Raw genomic sequence first — 16,864 nt, 5'->3', positions numbered from 1 at the left:
TATATAATATTACATAATTATAGAATCTCTGCCATGGTGTTACTGACCAGAACAAGCATGTAAAACTACCTCATTTACAGGACTTGATCAACCGCTACACCCCAGCCAGACCCCTTCAGTTGTCTACTTCTGCTCGCTTGGTGGTCCCGCGCACAAAAGGAAAAGCATGGAGGTTCTCGGTTCTGGCTTTGTTGTGGTGGAATGACCTTCCCCTCTCACTCAGAACTGCAGAAACTCTGTCTAGATTCAAGAAGGGTCTAGAAACCCACCTTTTCCGGACTCATTTCGTCCAAGATCTATCCAGCTCATGTATGGTGTAAAAATTCATGCACTGTAACTTCATGAGCAACACCAGATAAAGCCTTTTATCAACCACTACTCCGGCACTGTATTTGCTTGCTTGTGTATCTTAATATTAGTTTTAAAAAATTGGTGGGATGATATTAGGATTTGTCTATCCTGTGTTTTATGCACCTACTTGAATGACGAACCTCGGTACAGCAAGTGGTAGGTAACAAACTAGGTTTATTTGCGTCATATGTCTGCAGCCATGTTTCTTTCTCTTAATGTAATGCACAAATTGTATTTCTCTAAGATGTACATCGCTTTGGACAAAAGTGTCTGCTAAATGAATAAATGTAAGTATCAATAAATGTACATTATGTTCCAGGAGGGGACCACCGTAAATCAGGGGCGGGGGGGGGGGCACATCCCCTTTAAAGTGACTCCTGGATCCATCTCACTGCAAGACATGCAGCAAGTCCTGTAGTTAGAGTGTGCGTGCGTGTATGTGTGCATGTGTGTGTGTGTGTGTGTGTGTGTGTGTGTGTGTGTGTGTGTGTGTGTGTGTGTGTGTGTGTGCGCACACACGCAAAGAAGGGTTTGCAAACAGGATCAGGGTTCAGCACGAGCAGACATCAAACCTGAACTCAGCAGACACAGTCGGTTCCTTGGTAAACCCCATTCTGGACCCTCTCTAAAAGGCTTACTAGGGTAAATGAAAAAAGACCTGCTATTTACATTCGGCTCCGCACGCACGGCGAGCAGTTGGTGGCCATTAGGCCAGTCTTTCCAGGTATCTCTGCATGAAATATTTACCTGCTTTGCTCTTCTCTCGGAAAGACAGGCCATTAGAGGGCCAGCAAAGTCCAGTGCATCTTCTCCTGGACAGAAGAGAATGTCCAGTGGTGTGTCCACAAAGTTCCATGGGCAAGAAGCAAGGCCACACGCAGCAGCAGCACTTCTCAAACGAGACACCCGGAGCATTAGAGTCCGTGGCCCCGGAACTCCCGTGATGCTACACCCTCGAAAATGGGGGAGTGGATGTTTATGGAGCAGCACTGTTCCGGGTCCTTGACCGTGGCGTCTCTGAGTGGACGTAAAATGAAACGGCACAGGCAGATGAAGCGGCATGCGTAGGGTCCACGGGCCATTCTGACACATTACCTGCGCGATGGTCCACGTAGGCCCCGGAGAAGAGCGGGGAGCACGGGTGAGCACGCGAGGGGAAGCCGCCGGCCCGCTTGGCAGCGCCTCCGCCACGCGGCGCCGATGAACGCACCGATGAACGCACCGATGTTCTGCACGGCTCGCCATCTGGCCTCTGGAGGGGCCACTGCATCCTGGAACCAGTAACATCTGGCGAGAGATGACTTCATACGTCATGAGCCTCTGGCCGTCCTCCTGTTGCTGCAGACTCACTGCGGGGGATGCTGACTGTCGCAAGTGGCGTGGTCCACGTTGCACAAAGCAGCTCTTATACGATGCTGAGCAAAGGGTGCGCAGTGATTCATGGCCCCGGTAATCGAGGTTAGATTATTTCTTCGCTGCAGTGAATCCTGCTCCTCTGAGACAGCTGGACAGCACTGGAAGACGGCAGTGTGTCCACACTAATGAGGGGATTAGAACAGGCAACCACCTGAAGCAGAGGTTGAACACAGAGTATAGTGTGCAGAAGGACGTGTGCTTCACATGTGCTTATTTCATTAAACAACACTGAGGCAAAGAGGGCATTTCGAACCTTCCACAACTGTGGGTAATACAGCTGCAAAGCTGGAGGCTGCCGGAAGAAGACAGAGAAAATCGTGCGAGGCACGGGTTCAAGGTGCACTGAGCACAGCGACAGGACAGTGTTGAAGGACATTATCGTGGTGCCACTGGCACTTAGCAAGTGCTGCACCTTTTGTGATCATGACTCGGTTCACCGACATGTTTGGACTCCATCGCTCTCTTCATTCCTGTTAACTGGTGTCCGTAGGCCTGCATATGCTGCATGGTAAAAGTGAGTGGTTAAAGATCCCGGTGTGTGTGTGTGTGTGTGTGTGTGTGTGTGTGTGTGTGTGTGTGTGTGTGTGTAATGGCCCCACAGCCCCACAAAAGAAAGCAGGGAGATGCTCCAGTTAGCTGAATCGTAATGGATTCTGCAGCACCTGGCAGAAGCAAGGAGACTAATTGCATGCCACACATCACCATTACGGTACCCATTAAAGAGCCGTAAAACACCCGGGTGAGAATGGCGGGGAGGCGGAGCTCCTTCTCCAGGTCTGCTGGATCGATCCCGGTGCATTTCTCAAGGCCTGCCAGGTTACACACCGATCCCGATCCACTCAAAACGGACCGAGAGGGGGAGAATGTACATTTACGCTGTGGAAGTGCCTGCCTGAGTAACGCATTGTGCAGCACCAGAAACATACACACACACACACACACACACAGACAGAGCAGTTCCCTTCAAGGGCCAAAGGATGACAACATGCAGCCACGTGAGATCAGAACTGCATCCCTTGTAAACTGGAATCATGTAGTAAACTATGGCTGCTGCTGACAACATACACACAGACAAACACAGATTCACACACAACATGTATTATATCTTATAATGTGCACTGTACATTATGATCTCACACACACACACACACACACACACACACACACACACACACACACACACACACACACACACACACTGTCTGAACCGCTTGTCCCAGTCAGGGTCGCGAGGAGCCGGAGCCCAACCTGGCAACGGAGGGCGTAAGGCCGGAGGGGGAGGGGACACACCCAGGACGGGACGCCGGTCCGTCGCGATGCACCCCAAGCAGGACTCGAACCCCAGACCCACCGGAGACCAGGACCCAATGCAACCCACTGCGTCACTGCGCCACCGCCCCCCCCCCCCCCCCCCCCACTATGATCATACACAGATAAATATTAACTGTTTAATGGAGTCAAAGGCCCCCTCCTTCTTCTCACTGCCGAGCTGCTCTCTAAACACATCGGCCACACACCGAGAAACACACGCCGCGCTCTGATGCCGAGGCGCGAACCCGAAGAGACACTAACAAGCCGCACAAGTCAATAATGCGGAGCGAGGAGGAAATGCTCTTAGTTGTGCTAAAGACCCCTGCGCGTCATCCGAGATGTACTTTACGGGTAAATCAGACAAATTTATGGGAAAATCAGATGGAGTCAAGAGGTTATTTTGTATGATTCCCCTGCAGGCTTCAGGTGTCAGTAAAGGTGCCGACCAAGTGACCGATAGAACCAGGGGAAGGAAATGCAGTCAAATTAAAGCACGGAGACATAGAATGAGATATTTTTCGAAAGTGGCCCCTCTCCAGCAGCCTGCTGTATTTTTCAGCTGTCACATTTAGGAGGTCTAGCTTGGGACGCAGGTGGGCTGTGTATTACCTGCGAATCGCGGTAAAAGGAGAAAGTTTCCCACCACACTGTCAGTCTGACAAGTCAGGTTTAACAGCCTCGTTTCCTTGCTGTCCTGGTAGAATTCCAAGACCAGAGCCTTCAGAGTTTATATTTGCTCCAACTTCTGCTGATGTGGCTCATCAAATATTTACACACAGTTTTCTTAAAATGTTCAGAAATATTTTGAATTAGTAACACAGAAAATGTCCAGACTGATGGCTTTAATATTGACCTGCTGAAAAAATTCTGCCTGAGCACAGCTTCTCCAGCATGGTCCTGAAGTGAACGCATCCTGATTGCGATCTCCAAGCAAGACTGTAAATAAGAGGCTTCACACGTAATACCGCGGTGCAAATAAAAGTGTCCATATGGCACAGTAGATGGGTTTAGAACCTAATGCGTTTTCAGCAAAGCACATCTCTTTTTCCTGGTGGACGAGCAAATCTCTTAACTTCACGGGGATCACAGAACATATCGTGTACTGGTGGTCATGTGACCTATAAAGTTTACAGATATACATTACCCTGTTGAAGATTATAGTACCAGCCACAGAATCGCTTACCATTGCATCAGTCAGGTGTCTGTAATGGGATTTGACCCCATTTAGGTGGACTGGACAACTTGTGGGCAAGTTCCTACATTCTTTAAATTGCCGTGTGGCAGCAGTAAGAGAACATTTCCTGTTGTTTGTTCTGCTAATTGTGCCTCTTACATTCTGGTCACAGCACAGTTTTTGTTTACTGATTTGTCGCTGATACTAAGGCCCGACCTCTTGCTCTCACTAATGCATTCCCAATCAATCGAATGTCGGCTCCCGGCTCTTTCATGTATCTCAGCTGGCGGCGGACAAAGTATCTCCAGACAGGGTCTTCCTTCCTTTGTCTTGGTGAAATAAGGGCTGGCGGAGCATCGCGAGGACCACCCACCCCTCCAAAGAGCGTAAACTTTGGGCTGATTGTTGGGTTCAAGGCTTCCCCATCGCCTACTCATCACCTCCTCATGGCCTTCCAATCGCCTCCCCGCTGTGGACCATGCCTGGAAGACATCCACACCTGGTGAGACAGCAGATGTCCAGTTCTCTGGTGTGGGTGAGGGGGTGCGAGAGCCTATGAGACTGAACCTGATGGGACTGAGCTCGGTGGTGAGGACAGAGGGGCCGAGACATTCTAGCGGAGCCCCCAGAAAAAGAGACATATTCACAAATGGAGGGAAACACGTGTTCACGGAACATGGAACATCCCGCTACGCAAAGGAACCGTCTCTCGGTGTGGCGTCCTCATATGCTGCTCGAACACCTGAGGGTGATGGGGGTGAGTCTAGGCACTGACCTACAACACGCTGCCTGCCAGCTGAGTCATTCGTGCCATGCGAACAATATTTTGGGTCATGCTGCAGGTAGCTGATGACATTTTAACAACAATTCATGAGGCTTCGAAACACAGGAGCAGGCCTATTGATCTACTCGTACATCCTGAGAAACTGCAGAGAATTCACGGTAATAAATAGTTTTTTATTTTCTCCCCTGGTGCGTTCCATGTAATTCTGCGTTACTGGGAAGACAGAAACATAATTTCCAGAAATGACGCACTGCTGGCCCGAAAAACAACCCCGACGTCAGTAATAAGTAATCATAGATCTATACGTGACGAATTACTGGTCCCATCACTCTTGTTATACTGACTGTTATTAATGTGTTGCTTAGTTGACACTATTAACAAAACAAAGGTACTCGGTTCAACGCCTTGCAGCTGTCTGACCCACTTTGACCTCCAAAGCTTACACGACTCAAATACAAAACAATTTTGTTAGGAGCACTAACCATAACCCAAACCCTAACAATTCAAAGATTCATAAACGGTAAATTTTCAAAAAGCATATCCCTGTTACACTGCACACCTCCTGAAGTCTTGAAAACCATGAGCGAATACACAGATAAGGACTTGAAAACGACACGTAGACAGAGGCCTCGCTGCAGAGGGTGAAGTCGCCACCCGAACAAGATGACTAAGCCGGAGGAGCGCGAACATATGCTGCAGCCTTCATCGGCTCGCCGGGACAGCGTGTCCTCCTCTCCAGACCTTCCGCCACCACATCCAACTGCTCCGAGGGTGCTGGAGCGGACCCCCGCGGAGCGAGCTCGGGAGGAGGTGTGGATCGGAGCGCTCGACTGCCAAGGCAGGGCTCCGCCTACTCCGCCACCTCCGCCCCCGCGACATCCGTAATGCAGGGCTGGATGGCGGATGACAGGAAGTGCTATCGCCGTTGGCAACTGGTGCGCTGTTCCGAACGGGCGCCAACGAGCAGACAACAAGCAGAACATGAGTGGCATGCAGAGCCTGGGGCATCGGTGCGTGCAACGACACGGGCTATCTGTGTGTCCGAGACCCGTTAGGAACTCCTTCTGCACACAAGCGGTTCACACACTCAAGGTCGGAGATGGATGAAAAGACACTGAAACTGAAGGACGGCTGGTGCCTCACAGCTCCTGAGCTGTGCTTCTGGATGTGGGTTCAAATGTGGCTCCGCCTACTGGAGTTTGCATGTTCTTCCCGTGTTCAAGTGGGTTTCTTCTGGTTTCTCCAGTTTCCTCCCGTTTCCTCCCAGAGTCCAAAGACACGTGTTTCAGGTGAGCTGGTGACTCTCAACTGCCCACAATGTGCGTGACTAAGGGAGTGTGTATACCTGACCTGGTGTACCCTGCCGCACACCCCGTTCTTCCAGGATATTTTCTGGACCACTGAAACCCTGCACTTGAAATGTTGTCATCGATAATGGATGGATGAATCCCTGCCACTAATAACTTCACTATCAGCCACAAGTGATGATAACATTTCTTCAGGACTGATGGGGAAAGTGTGACCTTTGACCTGTACGCCCAGTTTACACTGCTTTGCACTCAGTCCACATGTGAGCTTCTTCACCAAGTCAGATCTTTGGCAGTTATCCCACAAATAATGTCAGCAATGGGCACCTCGGTTCTTCTGTATCAGCACATTTGAGTTCGAATGAACTTTTTCGGGGTTTGCATTTCATCGTTTCATATATCCTCCCCGTTCTGTTCAGCAGTTCCGTGGGCACACGGCTCTGTGCGAATCAGAGCTGTAAACAAACCACTTTAAGATGAGTTTTTGTACCTCTATACTTATTACAGGCACCTCAGTTTTAGTATTATGTTCATTTCTTTAACTTAATCTTAAATTCATTGTCCTCAGTTAATACATTAGTCTATCCACTTTGTTCCTATTTTTATTTATTTAAGTGTTCCCAGTTTTCACAACAAATACCATCCTGGCAAGCCCTATTACGAAAATAATTTTGAAACATATTTCACAAACTGGAGAGAGACATTTTGTCAGGGTGAGTTCAGAGCACTTGACGGACCACACCGGGGGTCCCCGTGGCTGAACGCTATAGCTGCAAGCTACCACACAAGAGCTGGAGAAGCGTGCTGCTCAAATGAAGACAATGTTTTCATATTGCTTGGACGATTCCCTACTAGGAGACGAACATGAACATAAAGGTATGTATGTATGTACTGATGCGAAAGTGAGGACAACTGCGCTGTACTTCCTGAGATCTATTTCCCTGGGCCCAAGCACAGGCCGCGCACATGTGACAGGTGGGTCGCAGGCCTTCGCCGTTCGTCATCCTTCCTCCGATTACTGGCTGGCTGGCGGCGGCCGACTTTGGTGCCGTGCCACAGCAGAATCACAGGAAGGAGTGACTCGCTCGTGGTGGCATATTGTTCAGAAACGGAAATTTGTTCGAGAAGTGCCAAGCGAGAGCAAGAAACGCAAGCTGTGCCGAGGCCGAGACCAACTGCACGACTTCATTCATTTCTGCTTCCTTTCTCAGAGTTCGTCACTTTGCAACGCCAATGGCTTTTTTAATCCTGGCAGTCATTAAAAAAGAAATTCTTCTTCATTGCCACAGACATTTAGAAAATTAAAAGCAAACCCACATGGAAATTTAAGACATTTCAGAAAAGGTCCGCAGGACAGGTCGCGGTAGGAAAAGAAAAGATGCGACCGAGGTACAGAGGAACGAACGGCATCGCAACACAATGGCACCGGTTCCATTACGCTAAATCCGATCGCATCCAGCCAAACACGTACTTCGACAGGAGGACCTTCGGTTCAGGCCGCAAGGTTGCAGGTTCACATTCCAGGTATTGCTTTTGTCCTCCTGAGCCAGTACTGAAGCAGTATTGTGTGGCTAACTTTAAAAAACAGGCTATTTATCTCCCCCAGACAAAGGTCATATTGAAGGGAAGCGAGCAAAACGAAGATGCTAGGAAACATCAATGAGAAGAAAGCAGGCAATGTGTGTGGCAAAATGTTTGAGTGGATCAGAGAGCAGTTATCTATTGTTTTGCGCTTGCTGTGTATCAAAGTGTGTGCAGTTCCTCCTACGCACACCGTGTTACGCTGGTATTTTGTGCTTTGATTCCAAACCATTGTTACAGAGCGTTAAACAGGGCAATCGCCGACCTCGTTGCTCTCGTTCTGTTCTCACTTGTCCTTTTGTGGTGGAAATTTGGAGCACCTCTTGTTGTACGCAGTGCATTCAAAGCATAACAAAGGATGGCCTGCCACTGGACTCTTCCTGGTGCACGGTGGTTGGACAGCACTAGTTTAGCTCCATCATAAGCCAGTGTCCTTAACTAATCCTTTTGGAAGCCATGGTGAACTACATGTCCACAAAGAGCAACAGTGTAATCAGTGTAAATTGCACGCCTATAAATTACCTAGAACATAGCTAATGTGGGGAAAAGTGACTAGAACTGATTAGAACAAACTTTAAGTCAACAAAATAGTAAAGTATTTACAAGCTGCTACTAACATGAGGGCTGAGTAAACAGATTAAAAAAAATGTATGATGGAATTACTCGTGACCAGATCTCCAGCTGTGGTCCACCTCCCAGCTGGACCAAGGTAAAGCAAATTAACAGTTGCTGATTGGTCCAGTTCCTCAGTGACCTTTGCAGTAACCAATAGGATGCTGGCACAGGTGGAAAACACAGATGCTTTCAGACACAGGGAAAAACTATTTCTTAAGTGGATAAAACGCTGTTTACCACCCCTTCGATCCATTACACAGGTGACGTCTCGGTGACACCAGGTGATGAAGAAACGGCACACAGCAAACAATGAAAGTGCACTGGACTCAACGAGGACTCAAGAAAGCCAAGAAAAAACAATCAAATCATGCACTATACAACATATTCCCTGGAATTCATTGAATTTTTTTACCCCTGAGTTGTCCATATGGAAGAGCCATATGTCATATTAATATATCATAATTATCTATAATGTATAGGACCAGGGCCATTACTAGGGGCTACTAATCAGGCTCACATTCCCAGATATGATTGGTCTGATTACTGTTCGATTTCAGTTGCATTAGGACATGTTTTGCTTCTGTTACAGGCCTGTGGGATGGAAGGGAAATTGACAGAAATTAAATGTCCTTAAAATCACAGGGTGGACAGAAAGACCGAAGAAACGCAGCTCACAAATCAGCTGCAAACTCACAGCCCACACTATCGGCTGCCAACGGCTCTGGAAACCTGCAGATGACCAGGTGGATGAATGTCATCGTGGTCCTTTGGTCAGAGCGTTGTAAAACCACCAAGGTGAGAAAACTCGGTCCAGATACTGCGTCCAATACACAAGGGGAGAGTCGCCATCTTCGTACTGAGCCTCAGCAAGTCCATTCCGCTCTTCATTAGTGAACGTTTTTTTACACCCAGTCCAGCATGTTTTACACTCCATGGCAGCGAGGTGTTAAAAAAAAAAAAGGATAAAAAGCTTCTCGGGGTCTCTGGGTCAGGATTTAGGAATGTGTTCCATCAAAGTCCATCAGAGTTCATAGAGGAATTTTATTCTTTAATCTGCACCAGATTTCAGAGCTTGTTTGAGACGAGATGACTTCACCAAAATTTAATTCACTCTAATGCCACAGGAGACTAGATTAAGGAAATCTACTGACTCGTTTTTGTCTTCCTGAAACTCTGATTTGCTCGACGACCTCAACACGCAGTCCGGATGCCTCTAATTTAAGCCAGAGTTGTGCTTGGCTCACGTGGGAGCAAGCGGGTGGGGGGGAACTGTAGGCCCTGAATAACGTGACGCCCCCTTGAAATACGTCTCCTCTGTTCCCAGACTCCCCCAGTGCACAAGCCATTTAAATGCTAAGTAACCGCTCCCCGGTGGATTTCGATTCTTCCGCACCGGGATCGTAGGAGCACACTTCCAACCTGGATTTGCACATGTAAAACTTAATTATATATGCCTCCTTACAATATCCATGCGAATAAACCGATTGAGCCAGTGGTCAAAGCTATTACCACGTTTGGTATAAAAAAAATAAATAAAACTAAATAAGAATCTCAGCACTTTGCCAGTGATTTATGTTTACATAAACAACTTCTTCCCAACTTGCTTGAGCCTGCAGTCCTTTCCTCGTGCTGAAAGGCTTATTCCTAATGACAACTACATTTCAATGATTACGCATATAAACATGCTGCAGGTGGGCAGGTAGCTGTGCCAATGCAGCAGGCCGCGTTACCCATTGAGACACACAATAAAAGGCGTTGGGCGGAAACTAATTTAAGCCGGCGTTCGGATGGCAACAATAAAACCCAAAGAGCTCCTTTCAGCATCATAAATTGGAATTTCAGCTGGGATCCCGCTCTGGACCCCTGCTTTAAAAGTAAAGACTTTATGGGGAACAGGTTGACGGTGATAAATGGTTGCGGAGGGAGCGAGGCTGCTCCCAGTGCGCCGTTCGGGCCTCCATCTATTTTCATTTAGCGGCCGCTTGGGCCGGTATTGAGGGAGCTCCCGCGGAGGCCTAGGCTTCGGTAATCCCCACCCCCGCCCCCTCCGCTGGGGGACCAGCAAGGTAAACTTCCACCATTTCTTTTTCGATGTGGTCCTTAAGAGCGCTCCAGAAACCCCTCCTCGAGTAACAAATGTTCTGTCGTTTCAGCTCGGCTCCACGATACGTAACCACGAGAGCCCCACCCAGCAATCGGCAGAAAGTCCGAGTTGAGGCTGAGGAAGAGACACTGTAATTACTTATCTTTTTTTCCCATGGTTCAATGAGGAAGAAGAAGCGTGTTTTAACTGGCCAGCACCTGATCCATCTAGCTGCAGAGGAGACTAATTGGAGAGAGTGTGAGATGAGCGCAGAGCGATCTGGCCCAATGGGCCCTGTATATTAGATCAGCTCCCTTCTACAAACAGGTCAGCTGGGATTTGGTACTGGCGGCATGATGTGCGAAGACCTTCCGCGATGGGCACGAGTGAAGTCCTCAGGGGCACATGGTCACGGCTGACCACGGCATAACACCATTCGGGTCATATTATTATTGTTATTGTTATCTGCATTATTGCACTGCATTTTAAAAAAGCTGAATATTTTCACATTATTGTTACAGTAAAACTTTCCCTTTGTGCTATGTAATTTAGTGAATAATAGCCACCACCACTTTCATTTTCATCGCATGCCATGATGTTTCGGTTGAGATTTGCGTTTCCTCTCAATCCCATTTTTTCGGAGAGGGAATAATGACTTTCAGCAGTTCAACCTCCAAACACCCTGACACTTTTTAATATCCGTGTCACTGTATTTAATCAGCTCCCCGTATTCAAGACTCCTCAGCCACACACACACACACACACACACACACACACACACACACACGGTCTTGCCCCCCCCCCCCCCCCCCCCCCCATGTGCTAAGAACAAATAACTATTGTGGGTTTACAACGCGGCTGACGTTCGAGTGCCTGCTAAGTTTCCAGGGAAGCGAAGGGAAAGTAGGCGACAGAGCTTTCTTCCAGCAACAACTCCCGACCCTCACCCCCACCCCCACCCTTGCCCCACCAGCCTTGGCACCCCCACCTCCGCGGTGCACCCCCGCCCTCTCCCACCAGGCTACGGGGACATTTTGAATGTTCTAATAGCTGCCGACTGACATCAAAAGATTGCTGAGTGCATTTACAGGGGAGGAAGCGTCGTGATGAGAGAAGAAGCGCAGTAATGATGAAACATGTATTTTGGAACATGTCAGGAGAGGAACGTACAGTGGAAGTTATTATTTCAACTGCTTGACAGCTTCTTTTATCCAAAGCGACTTAGAAATTTGACACATGTGGATACCTCTTTGCTGAAACTGTTATGTGGCGGTGACAAAAACAGAGTACATCCTGGGATTTGAACCTATCACCTCTTCCGGTCAGAACACTTCTTCATGCCGTTCACCATCTACTGCTCTTCGCACGTGATTCTGAACGTATGAGTCGGTGCTGCAGATCTAGCATGGAAAACGGGATGGAAATTAAACACATTAAGAATAAACTATTCAGCTAATTTGTGTGCAGCGGCTCCAAATTGATTTCTGTGGGATTTCCAGGAAAGGTTGGAAAACGGTGCACATCTTGCACAGCACAAGAGTTCCGGGTGTGAATATACACTGTTTCCTTAATACACTATATATATTGTGTCTTCTTTGAGGTCCCACCATACTCCATCTGAATAGTCATACATTATTCATTATTACATCAGATACAGTGCTGCTTAAAAGTATATGAACCAAATAGGGATAGTTATATTGCTGTATAAAATATTTGAAGAGAAAAAAAACTTAAAATAAACTCATAAAAATTAATAAACGATTATGATTTACACACCTGATTCTACTTACGTACTTAGTTTAACCAGTGCCACTTGGGGTTCACTTATTTTTGCACCTACACTACTTGCGTGTTTTTACTACACACATGATTTCCTCTAAAGTAACATATGGAATTGTTCATTACACACCTATTATGTCACATGAGAAACACTGATTCTCATTAAATACCCATTTCATGGTAAAACTAATGGACACAAGGGGTCCACATACTTTCAAGCAGCTCTGTATATGTGTAATGAACATATCTGTATCTTTGAAGATCTTTTTTTTCCCTTTTTACATCAGTTCACTCCCAAAACGGAAGTGCAGAGTGATATTTACGAAAGCGGCTAGTGGAAGTTAACGCCTCAGTCAAGGGCACCACACCGCACCAGCACTACTGCTTTAACACAAACCTACAGTGTGGATATGCTTGATGCAGTTTTTTTCCCCCGACCACATAAAAAACTGAAACACACACACACCCACACGCACACAGACCTGACCTTCGCAGTGAGTCAGCTGCAAGGCGACACACTTGGTTAGCGCCAAAACGACTACAACCTTTTCTTAATGATACCATACCCTTGCAGCCAGAACACTGAGTGACCGCACTCACGTACGTACTGGACACTGCACTCCTTGGTACTCCAGACAACACTAATGTGGTCCTTTGATCTCTCAAGGTCCGGCCTAATGTCGTAACAAAATGTTTTGCTCTATGTTATCAAATTTAGCAGAGGTATATAGGTTTTATTTATGCAGATATGCCGTTTTCTCCTAAGGTTTTTGGAAAAAAGATGTTAAAGAATGCAAATCAAATGCTCACAAGGAAACGTAAAAAATATACATTCTGATGCAGTGTTGCTGGATGACTAGGGAACGAAGCCCAGCATTCTCACAAGCAGCTATAAAGTTAAAACAGTAAATGGAGTGTGTCGTGAGGAAGGAGCTATCCTGAAGCACATTGCGTTCTACTTGATGGGACATTGAACGAAAACCACAAAACAGTGTCCTCACAGCACATTATCTCTTTGAGAATACCTGCTCTGGCCACTTAACATCGCAGAAAGACAGTGTGTTGCAGCTATTGTGAAGTACAATAATTACAGGGAAAATTGGACTCTTACACTCGAGAGAGCATTAATGCACTCCCCCATGAACCTACAAGGCGTTTTGTCCCTGAACTGCAGCTGATTTACTGCTGCCGTGTTGCACATCAAAATGGTTCGGAGATATTACAGTTAAGCGTCAACACTCAGCAGACACTCACTTTTTTGTTGCTTCATCACATACGTATGTGCATCATAAATAGGGACTTAAGGGAGAATTTGTAATGTTCATTTCATAAGCAAAGGATGTTTTTAGCAGTTCTTGTCCTTGTTGCTTTACTTAATTTCAATTAATCGTTGCGCGCTTCAGAATGAGCCAGGGCTTCAGGTTCCTCTTAAATCCGTCTCCGTAAATAAAGGCATCGGCTAAAGCAGCACAACAAGCGAGTCGTAAGAGGTGGTCACACTCATTTACATTTCATGAAAAGTCACTTCAGGCTTTTCCACTATGCTGTGACACATTTAGCAGTTTTTTCAACTCGTCTCTATAAAAGCAAACTACAGTTCTGTTGTAGGGGCGACCAGTGGGGTGTGTGGAGGGGGTGGTGGTGTAAGGAGTGTAAGCCTCACTCTCCAGGTGGGACCTCCTCTGCTGTGAACCACTCACTGCAATCTCCTCCTTCCTTCTTGTCCTTTCTTCCTTTTTTCTCATTATTCTCTTCTTCTTTCTCATTTCTTCTCCTTCTTTCTTCTGTTTACCTTCCCTTCCTTTCTTCTTCCTTATGATATCCTGCTTCCTTTTCATTCCTTCTTTTGTCTCCATCCTTCCTCCTTCTCCTTTCTGCTTTATCCTTCTCCCTTTTTGCCTCCCTCCTCCTCCCCGCAGCCCTGGCTGTTACAGCGCTGGAGGTGACAGATGTGTGGCTGGAGTTGATCTCCAGTTGATGTGAACCTCAAGTGCGGAGTTACTTTACTGCATGAGGGAGCTGCTGCCCCGGAGCGAAGACGTTACCACGGTACTGTATTGTCTCCATCATGTCGGAGAGACTCTACTGGGAAACTTTACGCGCACAGTTTCAGCGTTTAAACTCATGTTGAAGAAAGAGCGCTCAAAGGCGGGTGTGAAAGACATTAATAAGCGCCACGCGCTCGAGTATCACCCCTGCCGAAGCATTAAGTGCAAGTAATAAAAGTGAGTAGAGAGAAAGCGATGATTATAAAGCGGGGGACACGCGACACGCGGCTTTTCCCGTGCAGCGACTAGTCGGCCGCGTTCAGAGGCAGAAGGAAGGCGAATCGCGGACGGCCTGCTCTTCTTAGCGGAGGAAAAGGATACAATGTAACAGAGAGCCGCTCACCTGCCTCGCCGACACGAGAGCCGCTCCGCTCCTCTTCTTCTCCTGCAGCTATTTCCACTTGTTCAAGTGTCTCTCAGATGAGCATCGCCGGCGTGTCACTCGTCTTCATCTCCACTCATCGTTCCCTTATTCTCCAGCACCGCGCGCGCGCGCACAGACACACACACACACACACACACACACACACACACACACACACACACACGCGCACACGCTGGTCCAGGCGCTCAGCTCCAGTCCCCCGGAAGATGACTGAGTGTGAAAGACGCTCCTCGGCAGATGAACTCCTTGCTCTGTAACTTGTGCGGTCTTTCCGTCTCCTGCTCCCCCCGCCGGGTTTCGGGCTCTTACTTTACACACAGATCACTTCCATTCCCCGGATCCCTGGACTGTCCAGCGCTGCGGGGACATGCCATGGCACTCTCTCCCTCCTTCTCTCTCTCTCTCTCTCTCTCTCTCTCTCTCTCTCTCTCTCACACACACACACACACGCACGGACACACACTCTTTCGTTCTCTTTCCCCCCCGTTTTCTGAGTGCACTTCCTCGCCCCGCAGACGGAGCCGCGAGACGGAGAGAAGCTGCCTGACACCGGGTTTGCGGCGCTGCGGCGCGTGCCACCGCGAGCTCCCGGTGTGGAGGGGGGTGGTGGGGGGTGTTGGGTCGACCAACGACGACGAGGAGGAGGAGGAGGAGGAGGAGGGGACGGGAGCGCGCGGTCCGGAGGTGAGCAAAGGGCGCTGTTCTTCAGCACCAGCCAGGCTCGCTGCGCCGACACACACACACACACACACACACACTGCACGGACAAACACGCACACACACTCACTGCGCGCCGAAAAGTGTGGAAAGCTCAACGCGCATCTTGCCGGGCAAAGCCGAAGAAACGGAGCGACTTGAGGGCCATCGGTGAAAACTGTGTGACACGTGTCGCCTCCTTGTGGAAGGAATGTGCAGGAAACTACTCGTCAACATGCGGAATCAGTCCTTGTTCAATCCCATAATAATTCCAGCAGGACTAGCGAAACTAAATGCCTGAACACACATTAGTCCTCACATGTTAATATTCAATATATATCGATCATAATTTAAAGTAATTGGAAAGTGCTTAATGCGCTTAAATATGTTTCACAGACTTTAAATAATTTTCATTTCGCCCTTCTTTTCTCTTCCACCACCACCAGTGCAGTATTTCCATATTCACATGAACCCAGAGGAATACAAAAATAATGAAATGTGAAGCGATGCTAATGTGGAGCAGGTGAAAAATGAACACAAGAGAAGAGGTCGAAGCACAGAATTCACCTGTAAGTCGGAGGAAGGAGCATTAAAACTTGATTACAACTCTTGTAAAGATCCAATTTGTTTGCAGAGTAGGAGGGAAGAGCTCCAAAGGAGCCTCCTGCAGAGGAACAGAAGCGAAGCAGAGGAGGAGCACAACTTCTCTTCACTACAATGACGAACCTCCTTCATTTCCATTTCATTGTTCTCGTAGTATTTTACATCTCAAACAAAAAACACCTGAAATTGACAAGAAGCCTCAAACAGCACTCCTGATTTGTTTTAAATCATTTATATTACAAACACCTTTTTAACATCTGCGAATCTCTGTAATCCTAGTCATTTACATTGAAAATGAACTCTTTTTTATATGTGGCTGTCAAACATGCAACAACCTACAAACAGTCATCACCTCTGTGTCCTTTCCTTAATAAGTCACATTTGTTTTAAACATGACCTTATAAAGAGTTACCCTCCTTGCCTTCGTACACATTTTCTGTAACTCCATTAGCCCATTTTCTGAGCAGTGGTCTGGTAGTTAACCTTTTAATTAAACTATTAATCTGAAAAGTGAAAATAAATTCCACTGAGATGCAATGCTTAAATTACACACACTGACACACACGCACACACACCTTAGGTAAGCTCGATGAGAGTTCTTGTAAACTTCCGGCAAAATTTCACTTGTTTACCAGACCCTTTTCTCCACAGTAATTTACAACATTAAGCTACTTACAGTGATTTACACATTTATACAGCAGAGTATTTTTAAACTGGAGCGACTGAGGATA

General features: G+C 47.4%; 1 protein-coding gene across 1 annotated transcript in view; it reads right to left on the bottom strand.

Moving 5' to 3' along the window:
- The window catches only part of il1rapl2 (interleukin 1 receptor accessory protein-like 2), a 170,031-nt gene extending 155,129 nt beyond the window's left edge, over positions 1-14,902 (bottom strand). The window contains exon 1 of the mRNA XM_029257167.1: positions 14,793-14,902. The gene's annotated coding sequence lies outside the window, so the exon portion shown is untranslated. The remainder of the gene's footprint in view (positions 1-14,792) is intronic.
- Positions 14,903-16,864: the final 1,962 nt, after the last annotated feature.

This window comes from Scleropages formosus, chromosome 13 (assembly GCF_900964775.1).
Source record: "Scleropages formosus chromosome 13, fSclFor1.1, whole genome shotgun sequence".
Taxonomy (NCBI): domain Eukaryota; kingdom Metazoa; phylum Chordata; class Actinopteri; order Osteoglossiformes; family Osteoglossidae; genus Scleropages; species Scleropages formosus.
This window is presented reverse-complemented; position numbering and strand designations above follow the sequence as displayed.